The sequence below is a fragment of the Pelophylax lessonae genome, assembly GCF_965119305.1.
Source record: "Pelophylax lessonae genome assembly, chromosome: 3".
In the NCBI taxonomy this organism is placed as follows: domain Eukaryota; kingdom Metazoa; phylum Chordata; class Amphibia; order Anura; family Ranidae; genus Pelophylax; species Pelophylax lessonae.
The window spans coordinates 587,376,534-587,395,486 of NC_138770.1; the positions used below are offsets into that span (position 1 = coordinate 587,376,534).

The following is an 18,953-nucleotide window of genomic DNA, read 5'->3' on the forward strand; positions in this document are numbered from 1 at the left end:
TAAAATTGATGGGAAGATGGATGGAGCAAAATACAGGACCATTCTGGAAGAAAACCTGATGGAGTCTGCAAAAGACCTGAGACTGGGACGGAGATTTGTCTTCCAACAAGACAATGATCCAAAACATAAAGCAAAATCTACAATGGAATGGTTCACAAATAAACATATCCAGGTGTTAGAATGGCCAAGTCAAAGTCCAGACCTGAATCCAATCGAGAATCTGTGGAAAGAACGGAAAACTGCTGTTCACAAACGCTCTCCATCCAACCTCACTGAGCTTGAGCTGTTTTGCAAGGAGGAATGGGCAAAAATTTCAGTCTCTCGATGTGCAAAACTGATAGAGACATACCCCAAGCGACTTACAGCTGTAATCGCAGCAAAAGGTGGCGCTACAAAGTATTAACTTAAGGGGGCTGAATAATTTTGCATGCCCAATTTTTCAATTCTTTATTTGTTAACAAAGTTTGAAATATCCAATAAATTTCGTTCCCCTTCATGATTGTGTCCCACTTGTTGTTGATTCTTCACAAAAAATTACAGTTTTATATCTTTATGTTTGAAGCCTGAAATGTGGCAAAAGATCGCAAAGTTCAAGGGGGCCGAATACTTTCGCAAGGCACTGTATACCTCCTACATACCTCATCATAATCCCTACTGTACTAATCTGTATATACCTCCTACATACCTCATAATTCCGACTGCACTGATCTGTATATACCTGCTACATACCTAATCATTAGCTTTTCTGCACTGATCTGTATATACCTCCTACTACACACATCATAATCCTTACTGTACTGATCTGTATATAACTCTTACTATACACCTTATCATAGTCCCTACTGTACTAATCTGTATATACCTCGCCATAATCCCTACTGTACTGATTTGTATAGACCTCCTACTCAGGGCTTGACAAATTTGTTTGAAATCTAGGAGCCAGCTAAAAAAGTTAGGAACCAGTTTTTTTTCCACGCATGCCGAATAGGCGGCTTTTGTAGGACCGGCTGCCATACACGCGGGCCTAATGGCGGCCAATTTTTAATGAACCGGCTGATGTTGCTTGGCAATCGACCTGTGTTTACTTTGTTTACTTCTGAGAGATGTTAAAGGAACACTCCAACCACCATGACCACTTCAGTGATTTCAAGTGGTCATGGTGGTAGGAGTCAAACACTGCACATGTTGGGATATTTACATATATGTGCTGGGAGCTAGTTGCACCCCTAGCACATATGACGTACTGCTGTGTGGTACTGCTGGCTGGTACTGCTGTGTGGTACTGCTGTGTGGTACTGCTGGCTGGTACTGCTGGCTTGTACTGCTGTGGGTGCTGGCTGGTACTGCTGGCTTGTACTGTTGAGGGTACTGCGGGAAAATGCTGGCAGAGAGTGTGAGGAGCAGTGCTAGAGGAAGCATACAGACCCGATTCTCCCTGTATCTCTTCTCTCACAGGCAGAGTGCATTTGATATCACTCCGCCTGTGACAGGACAGAGACGGAACTATACAGGAACATCGGCTTCACAGCTGACAGACACTGTTTTTTGCCTGACATCCCAAGTCTCCTGCGAGGTGCAGGAGTCTCCCACATGCGGGCACAGCACTTGCGGGTGTTAGGGAGCCACAGCCCGCATGCGGGAGACTCCGGAACCTCACAGGAGACTTGGGATGTTTGGCGACAAGACCCCCCTGGCAGTATAACCCAGGCGCCAGGCCGCTAATTCTAGTCGCCAATGCGACCTGGCACCTGGGGTTTTGCCCTGCTCCTACTATACACCTCATCATAATCCCTACTGTACTGATCTGTATATACCTCCTACATACCTCATCATAATTCCTACTGTACTGATTTGTATATACCCCCTACATACCTCAGCATAATCCCTACTATATTGATTTGTGTATACCCCCCTACATACCTCATCATAATCCCTACTGTACTGATCTGTATATACCTCCTACTACATACCTCATCATATTCCTACTGCACTGATCTGTATATACCTCTTACATACCTCATCATAATCCCTACTGTACTGATCTGTATATACCTCCTACTACATACCTCATCATATTCCTACTGCACTGATCTGTATATACCTCTTACATACCTCATCATAATCCCTACTGTACTGATCTGTATTTACCTCCTACATACCTCATCATAATTCCTACTGTACTGATTTGTATATACCCCCTACATACCTCAGCATAATCCCTACTATATTGATTTGTGTATACCCCCTACTAGACATATGCCGGTTTTCGGTAATTCGATATATCGCGGTATTGCATAGCCACGGTATTGTTATTGTGGCATTTTTAAAATACTGAGTTTCTCTGCTCCTCAGTCTGACTTGTGAATTGATACATTTCAGTGAGCTGGATGACTCATTCACTCACACAGCTAACACCTTTCAGCATCAGTCTGCCAGTAACTATAAACAAAAATGATTACATTTGTATCTTTTCCTTCCCTCTGCCAGGGAGAAAGGAAGTTTAACCTCTTAAAGACTGGACCTTTCTCTGACACTTGTTGCTTGCAAGTTAAAATCCGTTTTTTTTTTGCTAGAAAAGTACTTAGAACCCCCAAACATTTTATATATATTTTTTAGCAGAGACCCTACAGAAAAAAAATGGCGATTGTTGTAATATTTTATGTCACACTGTATTTGCGCAGCAGTCTTTCAAACGCAATTAATAGACTTTAATGAATAAAAAAAAAAAAAACGTAACAGTAAGTTATCCCAATTTTTTTTTTTTTGTTACACAGAGAATCGTGAGAGAATCGTGATCTTTATTCCAAGCTAAAAAATCGTTTTTTATCGATTTGAACGGGCTGCTATGCCCTCATTTTCCGCAGAAAAAAGGTGCATGCAGCATTTTTTTAAAATTCAGTGGCCTTGAAATCCATCCTGCTTTGGCACCATGCGACTAACCTGCAGTTCCTGCTCTGGCAAGCTTTCTGCATTTTTTGTATACGTGGGCACGGCATTTAAAAACAGTTTGCGTGTGCAGCAAAGGCAGGTAAGTCGCATGGTGCAAAAGAAGGATGGATTTCATGGCCACTGCATTTTTTTAAATTCTGCATGCACCTTTTTTCAGCTGAAAACGCAGGCATAGCAGCTCAAGCCCATTCACATCAATGGGCTGCTATGCCTGTGCAAATGTGGGCCGCCAACCCGCATACATGTGAACCACCAACCCGCATACATGTGAACCGCCAACCCGCATACATGTGAACCACCAACCCGCATACATGTGAACCAGGCCTAAAGCAATAGTAAAGTAATTTATAAACAACACCTCCTTCAGGTTTAACCACTTCTTGACCACAAGGATTTGCCCTCTTAATGACCAGGCCATCGGATCGGAGCCGAGCGCCAGGACCAGTTATCACCAGTTAGGCCAGACACTGCTTGATGACCTATTTTAGGCCTGGTTCACAGAGTCTGTACTGACTGACTATATAATAATGTGCATAAGTAACCCAAAGCCCCTAAATTCAGCAATGAAATTGAAGTGAGGTAGAAATTTAATAATTTAAATTTAATAATAGAATACCGTGATAATACCGTATACCGTGGCAAAACCTTAATCAATTAATCGCAGCATGAAAATCTGATACCGTCACAAGCCTACCCCCTACATACCTCATCATAATCCCTACTGTACTGATCTGTATATACCTCCTACTACATACCTCATCATATTCCTACTGCACTGATCTGTATATACCTCTTACTTACCTCATCATAATCCCTACTGTACTGATCTGTATTTACCTCCTACTACACATTTCATCATAATCCTTACTGTACTTTTTTCTATATACCTCCTACTACTATACACCTCATTAGAATCCCTACTGTACTGGTCTGTATATACCTCCTACTACATATCTCATCATATTCCCTACTGTACTGATTTGTATATACCCCCTACTTACCTCATCATAATCCCTACTGTACTGATTTGTGTATACCCCCTACATACCTCATCATAATCCCTACTGCACTGATCTGTATATACCCCCTACATACCTCATCATAATCCCTACTGCACTGATCTGTATATACCGCCTACTACACACCTCATCATAATCCCTACTGTACTGATCCATATTACTTCCTCCTATATACCTCATCATAATCCCTACTGTACTGATCTGTATATACATCCTACTACATACCTCATCATATTTCCTACTGCACTGATCTGTATATACCTCTTACATACCTCATCTTGATCCCTTCTGCATTGATCCATATTCCCTACTGTTCTGATCTGTATATATCTTCTATAATGTGTTTTTGTTTTACCAATACAATGGGAATTCAAATAATATTCAGGATTTACAAAAAGCCAAAGGTTTGCCCATTGCAAAATGTATACTACCAGTAACGTGTGTATTCTGTACTACTAGTACTGAGCGTGTGTATTTTCTACCACTAGTAAAGCTCTGTACACATGGGCTGATTACCGGAATCAGCCAGTACATTAGCAACCATCTGAAAATCTACCCGTGTGTACAGGTCCTTGTTTGACAGAAGCCAATTTCTCGACCACCTTATGTTGAACGAGCATGCTGGGAAACCAGCATCCGACCGATATCCGATCAGAGCTCTCAGCCAATGGCTGCGAGCACTGGCCGGAGTGTTCTAGCAGGAGGGCATTCTCCCGGGCAGTCCACAATGGCACAGCGGGGGAGAATTCTCTATACTAACATTGCATAGTTAGTACTGAGATCTTCAGTTTTTTCCTTCAGCCCGCTGGGTACACACTTACCATGTGTACCAGGCCTAAAGTGGTTGTAAAGGCTGCAGGGTTTTTATTTAAGGTAAAAAACCTTCAGTGTGCAGCTTCCCCCTCAGCTCCCTCCTTTTACTTACCCGAGCCCAATCTCGATCCGGAGATGTTCACGAGGCTCTCCCAGGTCCCTCCATCCTTATTGGGTCCCGCTGCTGTCAATCACAGCCAGTGAGGCGGAAGCAGGGGCGTGGCTGAGCTCTCTGTGTCTTATGGATGCAGAGAGCTAGCTCAAGAGCGAGCACGCACCAGTGCCCCCACAGCAAGCGGCTTTCTATGGGGTCACACAGCAAGGGGAAGGAGCCCAGAGTGCTGGTGAGGGACCCGAGAAAATGTTTTTTTTAATAAACTTTTTTTCCTTTACAATCACTTTAAGACTCTGCTCACACCTATACAGGCGCAAAGGAGCATGTGCGTTTTTGCGCTTTTGGGTGTTTGGGATTTATTTCAATGGGCTCCCCATGCATAAAATGTGGAAAAAAGAAGTGCATGACCCTTTTTAAAATCACAGCACACCAAAACGCATAGGACTTTGTACAGAAGCCTGAAAACAAGGTGCGTGGGAGTGCCATTACAGCAGGGCTCAACCCAAAAGGGGAAGCTCCGCTTGTTTGCCCCCCGGTTTCATTTTTGCCCCCGGATTAAAAAAAAAATCATGTCACGTCAAAAATGTGAATATTTTTTTCAAAATTTTAGTCTTTTTTTTCCATTTATATCGCATAAATAAACCCAGTGGTGATCAAATACCACCAAAAGAAAGTTCTATTTGTGTGAATATAGTGGTATACATTTTATTTGGGTAAAGAGCTGCATGACTGCGCAATTGTCAGTTGATGTAACGCAGTGCCAAAAAGCAAAAAAATGCTCTGGTCATGAAGAGGGTTAAATCTTCACCTCAGCCGTATTAGCCCCCCCATATCAAAATTTTTGAACAAAACATATGCAGTTGGTTAGATCTTTGTTAGATCAATTGTTGTTTGCTTTAGATCTCACACAGAAGTAGAGATATTAACAGTTATTTGCAGGGGGGGCTAACCCATCATCAGCCCCCCCTTATCAAAAAATTGACCAATTAGCTATTTTGGAAGATATTTGTTACATCCGGTATGATCAACTAGTTGTTTTGTTAGATCTCACATTATTACAGACTTATTAAGTGATTAATGAGGGGGGGCTAGCCCCCCCCACATGCAATTTTCAGGTAAAATTTGATTCAGGCTAATAGGCCTTCACTAGATCCGGTAGGATCAAGTGGTTTCAAAGTTATATCTCATATAATTACAGAGATATTTTACATGAAAACACAGATATAAGGTTCTATTAAATAGGGAAGCTAGCCCCCCCACATGCAATTTTCTGGTAAAATTTGATTCAGGCTAATAGGCCTTCGTTAGATCCGGTAAGATCAAGTGGTTTCAAAGATAGATTTCATATACGGTAATTACAGAGATATTTCACATGAAAATACAGATAGGCTAGCCCCCCCTTATGTAATACCAAACATTCATAATATCTCATAGTTACATAGTTAGTGAGGTTGAAAAAAGACATCAGTCCATCCAGTTCAACCTATGATGTGTGTATGTGTTTGCTGTTAACCGTACATTGTATACCCCTGTATGTTGTGGTCTTTAAGGTGCCCATCTAATAGTTTTTTGAAACTATCAATGCTCCCTGCTGATACGACTGCTTGTGGAAGGGAATTCCACATCCTCACCGCCCTTACAGTGAAGAACCCCTTACGCATTTTAAGGTTAAACCGCCTTTCCTCTAGTTTTAGTGAGTGGCCACGTGTCTTGTTGTATTCCCTTACTCTGAATAGTTTGTTCCTTATGCTCGGGTCGCCAGTACAGTATTTGTACATTGATATCATATCCCCCCTCAATCGTCTCTTCTCCAGAGAGAATAGGTTCAGTGCTTGTAGTCTTTCCTCATAGCTGATGTCCTCCATTCCCCTAATTATTTTTGTTGCCCTTCTCTGGACTCTTTCCAATTCCAGCACATCCTTCCTGAGGACCGGTGTCCAGAACTGGACAGCATACTCCAGATGTGGCCGGACCAGAGTCTTGTAGAGCGGGAGAATAATCTCTTTATTTCTGGAGTGAATCCCCTTTTTTATACATCCCAGTATTCTGTTGGCTTTGCTTGCAGCTGCTTGGCATTGCATGCCACTGCCAAGCCGGTTGTCTACCAGTACCCCCAAGTCTTTTTCCATCCTAGACTCCCCCAGAGGTTCCCCCCCTAGTGAGTAGCTTTCTTTCTGGTTTCTGGCCCCCAAGTACATTACTTTACATTTATCAACATTAAACCTCATCTGCCATGTAGTTGCCCACCCCGTTATTTTGTTTAGGTCCGCTTGTAAGGTTTCCACATCCTGTATAGAAGACATTGGCATGCTTAGTTTAGTATCGTCCGCAAATACTGAGATTGTACTAGATATCCCCTCCTCTAAATTAAACAGGATTGGCCCCAGGACAGAACCCTGGGGGACCCCACTTTCCACACCCGCCCAATCCGAGTACTCCCCATTAATCACCACCCTCTGGACTCTCCCCTGGAGCCAGTTCTCTATCCAGGTACTCACCTTATGGTCCATACCTACCTTCCTTAGTTTGTACAGTAAGCGTTTGTGGGGAACGGTGTCAAAGGCCTTTGCAAAGTCCAGATACACCACATCCACTGGCTTACCTTTATCTAGATGGCAGCTCACTTCATCGTAGAAGGTTAATAGATTGGTTTGGCAAGAACGATTTTTCATAAATCCATGCTGATTACTACTAATTATATTGTTTTCATTACTAAAGTCTTGTATGTGGTCCCTTAACATCCCCTCCAAAATCTTGCAGACTACAGATGTTAGGCTGACAGGTCTATAGTTACCCGGGATACACCTCGGCCCCTTTTTAAATATTGGTACTACGTTGGCCTTTTTCCAATCTGCTGGCACCATACCCGTCTGTAAACTATCCTTAAAGATCAAGAATAATGGTCTGGCAATCACCTGGCTGAGCTCTTTAAGAACCCTCGGGTGCAAGCCATCCGGTCCCGGTGATTTATTTATGTTAAGTTTCTCAAGTTTAGTTCTAAGTCTGTCTTCTGTTAGCCATGGCGGCACTTCCTGAGGTGTGTTGTTTAGATTGGCCTTACAAGCGGGGTTCGTGTAGCCCCCCGATTCTTTTGTGAAGACTGAAGAGAAGAAATTATTTAACACTTCCGCCTTTTCCCTGTCCTCAGTGGCCATATTTCCTTTGTCATCTTTTATGGGGCCAATGTGTCAGTAATTATATGAGATCTAACATTAAAACCACTTGATCTTACCGGATCTAACGAAGGCCTATTAGTCTGACTGAACATTTTCCAGAAAATTGCATGTGTTGGGGGCTAGCCCCCCTATTTAATACTATTAATATTTATTATATAGGATTTATATAGCGCAGACAGTTTACGCAGCGCTTTACAACTTGAAGGTAGACAGTACAAATACATAACACTTTAATACAGGGGTGGGGAACCTTTCTTCTGCCAAGGGCCATTTGGGTATTTATAAAATCACTCTGGGGCTGTACAAAATGATCAACTTAAAAATGTGCCTGTTATATTTGGTCAAACATTTAATTAACTCACCCCCAATGTGATGGCTGCAACTGCTTCTCTTTGGTAAAGTGTGTGATGTTAGCTGGTATTGATGATGTTGCTACTCAGAACTGGTTTTCCAGGTTTGCGTCGGCCAGTCTGGAGCGCAGTCGACTCTTTGTGGTGGTAAGTTTTGAAAAGAACTGCTGGTGGGTACTGCTGGTGGTTATAGCTGGCTGGTACTGCTGGTGGGTACAGCTGGCTGGTACTGCTGGCTTGTACTGTGCTGTGGGTACTTCTGGCTGGTACTGCTGGCTCAGGCTGGTACTGCTGTGGGTACTGCTGACTCAGGCTGGTACTGTGCTGTAGTTACTGCTGGCTGATACTGCTGTGGGTACTGCTGGCTCAGGCTGGTACTGCTGCCTGGTACTGTGCAGTGGGTACTGCTGGCTGGTACTGCTGGCTCAGGCTGGTACTACTGGCTAGTACTGCTGGCTGGTACTGCTGTGGATACTGTTGGTTGGTATTGCTGTGGGTACTGCTGGCTCAGGCTGGTACTGCTGGCTGGTACTGTGCTGTAGGTACTGCTGGCTGGTACTGTTGTGGGTACTGCTGACTCTGGCTGGTACTGCTGTGGGTACTGTTGGTTCTGCTGTGGGTACTGCTGACTCTGGCTGGTACTGCTGTGGGTACTGTTGGTTCTGCTGTGGGTACTGCTGGCTCTGGTTGGTACTACTGTGGGTACTGCTGGTTCTGCTGTGAGTAATGCTGGCTCTGGCTGGTACTGCTGTGGATACTGCTGGTTCTGGCTGGTACTGCTGGCTTTGGCTGGTACTGCTGGTTCTGGCTGGTACTATTGTGAGTACTGCTGGCTCTGGCTGGTACCGCTGTGGGTACTGCTGGTTCTGGCTGGTACTGCTGGTTCTGGCTAGTACCGCTGGCTCTGGCTGGTACTGCTGGCTCTGGCTGGTACTGCTGGTTCTGGCTGGTACTGCTGGTTCTGGCTGGTACTGCCGGTTCTGGCTGGTACTGCTGTGAGCACTACTGTATATCCCGCCGCTCTCTTGCCAGCCTCAGTATAGTCTTTGTCCCGATAATTAAGCAAGCGGGCAAGCATGGTCCTTGGCGGGCGGCTCGGTTGCAGGGGACGAGGGGGCACCCTGTGGGCCCTCTCAACGGCATAGAGGGGGGAGAAGACGTCCCCACCAAAAGTTTCTTTGAGCCAAGAGTCCACAAAGTCCGTGGGGTCTCTCCCCTCCACTTTCTCAGGCAGACCCACAATGCGGACGTTATTCCGCCGAAGGCGGTTTTCAACATCCTCTGCCCGCTGTTCCAGGGCCCTGGTCATGCCAGCAGTATGGCGGGACTCCCTGGTCAGGGGGGGCAGCTGGTCCTCCAAGTCACTAACTCTCCCCTCCACGGCAGTAGTGCGCTCCCTGACCTTCTGGAGGTCTTGCCGGAGAAGGGACACAGCTTCCGTCAGGCCCCCGAATTGCTTTTTGAGGTGGTCTACATTGGCGTTGCATCTATTGAATGCCCGCAGGATATCAGCAAGAGTAGGCTGCGCCTCCACTTCCTCGTCACCCTGCTCCATTCTCTCCTCACCCTCGGCAGCACTGTCCTCCACTCCAGGGCTGCTCCCACCCGGGCTGACTGGGCCAGGAGCACATGCACTGGTACTGGCGTCCGGAGGTTTCGCCTTCCCCACTGAGCCAGGGGATTTCTGTGCATAGTAGCGCATCTCGCGCTGCGGCTCCTTGGGTGGATTTTTAGGGGGCTTGGTGGACTTACTGGAGGTGGCGGGCTTCTCGGAGCCTCTCGTCCGCTGTGGCAGGCCGTGCGCGGCGCCATCTAGGGGCCCAGACATCCCGGATTCCTCCCGCAATTTGCGACGGTGCATCGCCCGAAGACCGGCCGGAGAGATCACAGGCGTGTAACCGACGGTACAAGGATGTCGCCGAGACCCGGTAGGTGGCTTAGGAGACCGGGGAAAGGATCAATGTATGAATTCGAGTGGGAGCTCAGTGAGATGCGACCTCTCACATGCCGTTCCCGGCCACGCCCCCGCTGTGAGCACTGCTGATTCTGGCTGGTACTGCAGGCTCTGGATGGTACTGCTGTGAGTACTGCTGGTTCTGGCTAGTACCGCTGGTTCTGGCTAGTACTGCTGGCTCTGGCTGGTACTGCTGGCTCTGGCTGGTACTGCTGTGTGTGCTGCTGGCGGGAAATGCTGGCTAGCAGCGGTGCCGCGCTGGAGGAAGAGGCAATGTTTCCTGTATTGGTCACAGGCAGAGTGCATTTGATATCACTCTGCCTGTGACTCACTCAGACTGTCAGAATGGAGCCAGAACTATACAGGAAGCATCGACTCTGTTCTGACAGATCAGCTGAGAGACCCAGCTGCACGGGGGGCTGGACCAAATGACTTTGAGGGCCGCATACGGCCCCAGGGCCGTAGGTTCCCCACCCCTGCTTTAATACTTAAGAAATCAGACCTAATATCTGTGTTTTCATGTGAAATATCTCTGTAATTATATGAGATCTAACATTAAAACTACTTGATCTTACCGGATCTAACAAAGGCCTATTAGTCTGAATTTAATTTTACCATAAAATTGCATGTGGGGGGGGGGGGGGTGGGCTAGCCCCCCTTATGTAATACCAAACATTCATAATATCTCAGTAATTATGAGATCTAACGTTAAAACCACTTGATCTTATCGGATCTAATGAAGGCCTATTAGTCTGAATTAAATTTTACCAGACAATTGCATGTGGGGGGGGGGGGGGGTTGGCTTGGGGGGCTTGCCCCCCTCATTAATCACTTAATAAGTCTGTAATTATGTGAGATCTAACAAAACAACTAGTTGATCATACCGGATCTAACAAATATCTTCCAAAATAGCTAATTGTTTGGTCAATTTTTTGATAAGGGGGGGCTGATGACGGGTTAGCCCCCCCTGCAAATAGCTGTTAATATCTCTACTTCTGTGTGAGATCTAACGCAAATAACAATTGATCTAACAAAGATCTAACCAACTGCATATGTTTTCTTCAAACTTTTTGATATGGGGGGCTAACATGGCTGAGGGTAAATCTTCTGGTGGGCAAGTGGTTAATGTTGGTCAGATAGAAGCATTTTTCTTTGTGGGTTATAGCAGGTGATGTAATAAAACTTTTTTTAATGAGTCATTAGAAGCATGGGAATTGTTAAAATGAAATTCCATGGAAAATGAATTGGAAAACACCTGTTTTAGGGCATAGTGCCATAATCAATGTTTGTGCCGTGGTTTAGCTCGGTGATGCACTCCTGTTAGTAGATTATCTTCTTGGTAGCATGTGCTTAGTGATAGGTGATACTTTGCTAGACAGTTGAGTCTGAAGTGTTGACATTTTGTTTGAGGCATGTCCCGGCATGTCTGTTTTTTCTTTGCAGTCATTGAGATAGCGGCTTTTCTTCTATTCTGGTATTACTTGTCCTCTAATTGTGGACATTTAGGCTCCATGTACACGGGACGTTGTAAATGGCCGTTTAGGAGCAGTTGGGCGTTTTTTTCAGAAGCCCCTGAACCCACCTACATGTTATCTTATCTGTCCATGTACAGAGGGTCGTTTACAGTCATTTGCAGGCAGCTGAGTTCAGGGACGTTTTTTGGAAAGCAATTATTTGCGTTCGAAAGTGTGTTTCCGGGCGTTTCAAACATAAAAACGCCCTGAGCACCCAGCCGGCACGTCCGCCGGCTGGATGGAGTACCGATCAAAGCCGGAAACGATGACGTAACACGGAGGCGGCGTCCATGACGTCACTTCCGGGTTACTCTGCTGCAGAAGGCGGCAAATTTAAAAAACGGCTGTATGCAAAAACGCAGTTTTCTGCGTTTTGCATACATGGAAGTGTAGTGGAGGGGTCTAGGGTCTTTTAGACCCTCGATCCCTCCATAAAGAGTACCTGTCAATGCATATTGGTGTCACAAGGTATGTTTACATTGCTTGAGACAGCAATAAAAGTGATCAGATTTTTTTTTTTTTTAAAAAAAAACCTGTAATAAAGTTAAAAATAAAATAAATAGGAAAAAAAAAAAAATTTTAGCCGCCCCGTCACAGTTAGCTCGCGCACAAAAAAAAACGTATACGGAAGTCGAGTCGCGAATGAAATCGCTGTTCAAACCACACATGTGAGGTATCGCCGCGATCGCCAGAGCGTAGGCAATAATTAAAAAAAAAGAGCTACACTCTAACTCTAAACTGGTAACCGTTAAACAAATTTAAAACTTCGCCTATTGAGATCTCTATTGACTGTAGTTTGTCGCCATCCCACGGGGGGGGGGGGGGGGGGGGGCGGGGGGGGCACAATTTTAAACCGTAACATGTTGGGTATCTATTTACTCTGCGTGACATCATCTTTCACAATATACAAAAAAATGGGCTAACTTTACTGTTTAGTATTTTTTAAATGCAGTGAAATGTGATTTTTCAAAAATTTTCCAAAAAAATGGCGTTTTAAAGACCGCTGCGCAAATACCGCGTGACAAAAAATATTGCAATGACCGACATTTTATTCTCCAGTCTTTGCTAAAAAAATATATATAATGTTTGGGAGTTCTAAGTAGTTTTCTAGGAAAAAATACAGATTTTAACTTGTAAACAAAAAGTGTCCGAAATAGGGCTGGGGCTTAAGTGGTTAACACTAAAGGCTGGGTTCACATATGCAGGGCTGGTTTCTGTGCAGAGTCTGGTGCGGTTTGCATTTAGCGGTTCATGTGTGATTCGGGTGCTTATTTGATTATTTTCCTTACTGTATATGCGGGCCGGTTGTGGTGCCAAATAAAAATAGATCCTGTGCATTTTTTTGTCCAGTTCAGGTGCCATTTAAGTAGGTTTGCTCACTTACAAAGAAATGAAGGGTCTATAGATTTTATCATAGGTGTATTTTTAATGATAGAGACAGAATATCAACCAAAAATCACGATACAAAAATAAGTATAAGTATTTGATCCCCTACTAATTCTGGCTCCCACAGTCTGGCTACAGTATGTGCTCATGTGGTATACTGATTAGTGATCGACCGATATCAATTTTTTATTGCCGATATTTTGGTCATCGCATATTGGTATCGGCCGATATCTGCCGATATTTTCGGACATTTAAAATGTTTAAAGATTATAAGGCGCATTAAATGAAACAAAACTCTGATAAGTCAAATTTTATTCAACTTTTAATTCAACTCTTTCACAATAACCATAAAATAGTCTTTCACAATAACTCTCAACATTGTTCAGTAAAATACAAAACAATACACTCACTTTTTCAGTTTATTCCTCTACCACAAATCCATCAAATTCTTCATCTTCAGTGTCTGAGTTTAACAGTTGGGCGATTTTGGCATCAAGCACGCCCGGATCCCTCTCATCATTATCATCCTTATCCGAGTCAGTCTCGTTGCTGTTACTTAGCTGTTCAGTGATAATTCCGGCCTTCCTGAAAGCTCGGATGACACTGGAGACTGATACCTTCGCCCAGGCATCCACGATCCACTGGCAGATAGTGGCGTAACTCGTTCGGCGTTGCCTCCCTGTCTTGGTGAATGTGTGTTCGCCTTCTGTCATCCAATGCTCCCACGCAGCTCGCAATTTAACTTTAAACGACCTGTTGACCCCAATATCTAGCGGCTGGAGTTCTTTGGTTAATCCGCCCGGAATGATGGCAAGCACCGAATTCGTTTTTTTCACTTGGGTTTTGACAGTATCGGTCAGATGGGCGCGCATGGAGTCACAGATCAATAGGCACGGAGATTTGTGGAAAAAGCCATCCGGTCTCTTGACGTAAACCTCTCTCAGCCACTCACTCATCGTCTCCTCGTCCATCCAGCCCTTCGGGTTAGCTTTGATGATGACGCCAACCAGAAACTTTTCTTTTGGCAAAGTCTTCCTCTTGAAAATTATCATGGGTGGTAGTTTCTGGCCATTAGCTTGGCAATCGAGAACTACAGTGAAGGATGACTTTTCGTTTCCTGTAGTGCATATGGATACCGTACTGGTCCCTGTTTTCTCGACAGTACGGTTTACGGGGATATCGAAGGTGAGGGGGACCTTGTCCATGTTGGTGATGTGTTCTGGCCGGATCTTCTTTTCATTGATCTTGTTCTTGCAGTAGGTGCGGAAAATGGCCAGCTTTTCTTCGTAATCCTTTGGCAGTTGCTGCGAAATAGTAGTTCTTGTGCGGATGGAGAGATTACATCTTTTTCATAAAACAGAAGCACCAAGAGGGACTTCCTCGAAAGTCGTTGATCTCCATGTTGCGTGCTATCGCTGTTGCTTTGAGTCGAATAGAGACAGTAGAGACGTTTCTACCTGCGGTTCTCTGTTCAATAACCCACTGTTCAATTTTGTCCTCCAACTGTGGCCATCTTGCTTTGTTTCCTCGGAAACTCAGTTTGGTCTTCTTTACCTGGCGCAGGGCGTCTTCTTGCTTCCTCCACTTCCGTACCATTGATTCATTGATGTTGAATTCTCTCGCAGCTGCTCTATTTCCATGTTGTACTGCGTGACTGATAGCGTTGAGTTTGAAATCCGCTTCATAAGCATGTCTCTTAACAGGAGCCATTTTTGGGGCAGCTGGTATGCACACACCTCCTGACTACGATGGCCGTAATGCTCAATCCAAGCAGTGCAGCTTCGTAGCTTACCAAGGCCGTGCTAAAACATTTTGACAGATTTTTGAGCGCCGTGTACCACATAAATCAGATCTAGGTCACTGGGATGAGAAGGGGAAAACACAGCCATACATTAGGCGCACCGCATTATAAGGCGCACTGTCGATTTGTGAGAAAATTTAAGGATTTTAAGTGCGCCTTATGGGCCGAAAAATACAGTATATTTTTTTTACAGATACTGTTGTGGAGGGATTTGGGGGTCTAAAAGACCCCACACCCCTCCTCTGCACTTAAAAGCATTCAAAACGCCAAGTTTGGCTGTTTTGAATGCTGTAATTTTTTTTAATTTGGCGCCGAGTACCCGGAAGTGATGTCATGACATGACAAGTGATATCACCACTTCCCGGTGGGACGGGAGACCCGGGTGAGCCGCGGAAGTTGGCGGGAGGGGGGGGGAACATCCCCTCCCGCTCCTTGTTAATGACAGCCGAGCGGCTTCTCAGTTGTCATTACAAGACAGCCGACTGTCGGCTATGGACGCCGGTCCTGGGGTGATGCCTCTAGCTGCAGGCATCACTCCAGTACAGCACTTTCCCGAAATATAGGCAATATTGGTAACCTCCAGGGCCAATTCCGATATATTGGGGAAAGTGCAGATCGGCCCTTGATATATGGGCTTTGCCGATAATCGGTCGATCCCTAATACTGATTAATCCTGTCAATTTAAGAAGTTGCTCCTAACAACAACTCGTTATGTGTATAAAAGAATCTCCTGTCCACAGAATCTCTTTTTTTTTTTTTTTCCATTCAAACCTCAACATCATGGGCAAGACCAAAGAGCTGTCAAAGGACGCCAGGGACAAACCTGTTGAGTTGAAGCTGTTATAGCTGCAAATTGTGGGCCAACTCAATATTGAACCCTGCAGACTAAGACTGGGATGCCATTAAAGTTGATGCACGTGTAAAGGCAGGTGTCCAAATACTTTTGGTAATATAGTGTATCTGAGACTAAGAGCTGCCAATTAGTCTTTATATAATCATTTTCTAAGCAGTGTAGGGTAAAAGGAAAATAGAAGCTGATTGGTTGCTATGGGCAGCGACATCAGTTGAATTTGAACTTGTATCATACACTTTATTACCCCCCCCATGTCCGCAAACAAGGAAGAAATATGTTGAACTGCTTTGTACACGATCAGCATTTAGTGTCAGTAAAGTTATTCTGCCAGCAGCCTCATCTAAGCCACAGAAAATGGCATTCCATTAGAAACATAGAAACATAGAATGTGTCGGCAGATAAGAACCATTTGGCCCATCTAGTCTGCCCAATATATCTGAATCCTATAAATAGTCCCTGGCCCTATCTTATATGAAGGATAGCCTTTTGCCTATCCCATGCATGCTTAAACTCCTTCACTGTATTTGCAGCTACCACTTCTGCAGGAAGGTTATTCCATGCATCCACTACTCTCTCAGTAAAGTAATACTTCCTCATATTACTTTTAAACCTTTGCCCCTCTAATTTAAAACTGTGTCCTCTTGTGGTAGTTTTTCTTCTTTTAAATATGCTCTCCTCCTTTACCGAGTTGATTCCCTTTATGTATTTAAAAGTTTCTATCATATCCCCTCTGTCTCTTCTTTCTTCCAAGCTATACATGTTAAGGTCCTTTATCCTTTCCTGGTAAGTTTTTTCCTGCAATCCATGTACTAGTTTAGTAGCTCTTCTCTGAACTCTCTCTAGAGTATCTATATCCTTCTGGAGATATGGGCTCCAGTACTGCGCACAATACTCCAAGTGAGGTCTCACCAGTGTTCTGTACAGCGGCATAACCACTTCTCTCACGTAAGTAAAAACACCCTGCTGTCTTATAATTGGTGATGACGACTCTAGGGTAGATCCACTTGCCCCATGCTTTACCTTCTATTATGTGGATTCTGCTTTTTAACCTTTTGAAGATAATGTTTTTTGGAGGTGCCATGGGCTTCCCACATCAGCCTGTGTACCCAGACTTCATCCTTTGCATACTTATTCAGGGTCAAGTAGTATTGATGTCACAAAGCCAACATGGAAGCCAGGTAGCTAGCTTTTTCAGAAGGAGATGCAGTGCTGCCTCCATGTTTCATTCACAAAAGATTCCTTTAACTTGTTTTTCGGAGCTGCCTGGCATTTAACCACTAAATCACCGGAACTAAATCCCCTTCATGACCAGGCCAATTTTTGCGATCCGGCACTGCGCTTCTTTAACTGACAATTGCGCGGTCGTGCACCGCTGTACCCAGATAAAAATGATGTCCTTTTTTCCCCACAAATAGAGCTCTCTTATGGTGGTGTTTGTTCACCACTGCAGTTTTATTTTTTGCACTATAAAGAAAAAAAGACCAACAATTTTGAAAAAAAAAACAACAATATTTTTTACTTTCTGCTAAACACAGCCAATAAAAAAAATGTAAAAAATGTAATTTCTTTATCAATTTAGGCCAATATGTATTCTACTATGTGTTTTTGGTAAAAAAAAAAAAAAAAAAATCCCAGTAAGCGTATATTGATTGGTTTGCGCAAAAGTTATAGCGTTTACAAACTATGGGATAGATTTCTGGAATTTTTATTTTTTTTACTAGTAATGGCGGCGATCAGCGATTTTTAGCATTTTTTTTTAACTGCAACATTGTGGTGGACAAATTTGACACTAAGTGACACTTTTTGAGGACCAGTGACAACAATAAAGTGATCAGTGCTAAAAAAAAAATGCACTGGTACTGTACTAATGCCACTGGCAGGGAAGAGGTTAACATCAGGGGCAATCAAAGGGTTAAATGTGTTCCCTGGGAGTGCTTACTAACTGTGGGGGGGGGGTGCTTGTACTGGGGAAGACAGAGATCTGTGTTCCTGCTTAGCTGCATAAGGAAGACCTCCATCTTCCCTCTGACAGAACAGCGATCTGCCTTATTTACATAGTTAGATGTCCAATCACAGCAAGCTTGCGGTGCACATGCGCGCCCCAGACCTGGAGAAAATGACATACAGGTATGGGATTTTCGCGCTGAAGGGCGGCCCTGCCGCAGTATATGTACGTGGGGCAGTCCGGAAGCAGTTGAAGGGTAACTCCACTTTCGTGGGGGAAAGAAAATCAAATAAAGAAAAAAACAATATAAGATAAACAATTGCGACACAAATCATATTGTAATTGAATGTCATTAAAAATGAGCTTTCCTTTTCAATCTGCCGCACTGTAATTTTCTGAAGATGCAATATGGCTACCCGGAGCTGTTCTGTACACAGAATGTGTACTGACCACACCCCAGAAACATCATTTCCTGCTTGTGTGATTGGCTCGCCAATTTTCCCAGAAGTCTGCACTAAGATACAAGTCAGATTTTTTGCATCCACTGCAACAAAAATCTCATTTTTGGTGAGATGCTCCCAATAGGAAATCACGATGCAGACCCTGTATCTTTCCTTATTAGAGCCCTGCAGGTGCACAGCTGATTGATTATTAAGAGACCACTCCCATTAGATTCAGTTTCCCACATAGACACAGACAAACACAGTGATTTCTTTAGAATAACAAAAGGTAGGAATCTGCAATAATGTTTGTTAAAATCCTTGTAATGTACAGAGATCACCCAGAGGGGAACGTTTTTTTCTCAACAAAAGTGGAGTTACGCTTTAATGCTTAAAACAAACATTATGAGCACATAAGACAGTCCTGTAACTGTATATTTTTTACACCTTCTAATAATGCTTTCTTCATCATATTTTATCTTATGATTCATTCCTGTGTTTCCCAAAGTTATAATGATGGTTGTGCTGTGTTGTGAGCAGCGGTCCTTTTCAAGTAAAATCCTATTTCCAATATTATTATTTTTGTTAGTCATTTAGAAGGAATCCACTAGATGGCGTTAGTGTTCAGTTTTATCAGT

General features: G+C 44.0%; 1 protein-coding gene across 1 annotated transcript in view; it reads left to right on the forward strand.

Annotated features, from left to right (window-relative positions):
* The window catches only part of APLF (aprataxin and PNKP like factor), a 472,148-nt gene that overhangs the window by 2,025 nt on the left and 451,170 nt on the right, over positions 1-18,953 (forward strand). The gene's annotated exons all lie outside the window — the stretch shown is intronic.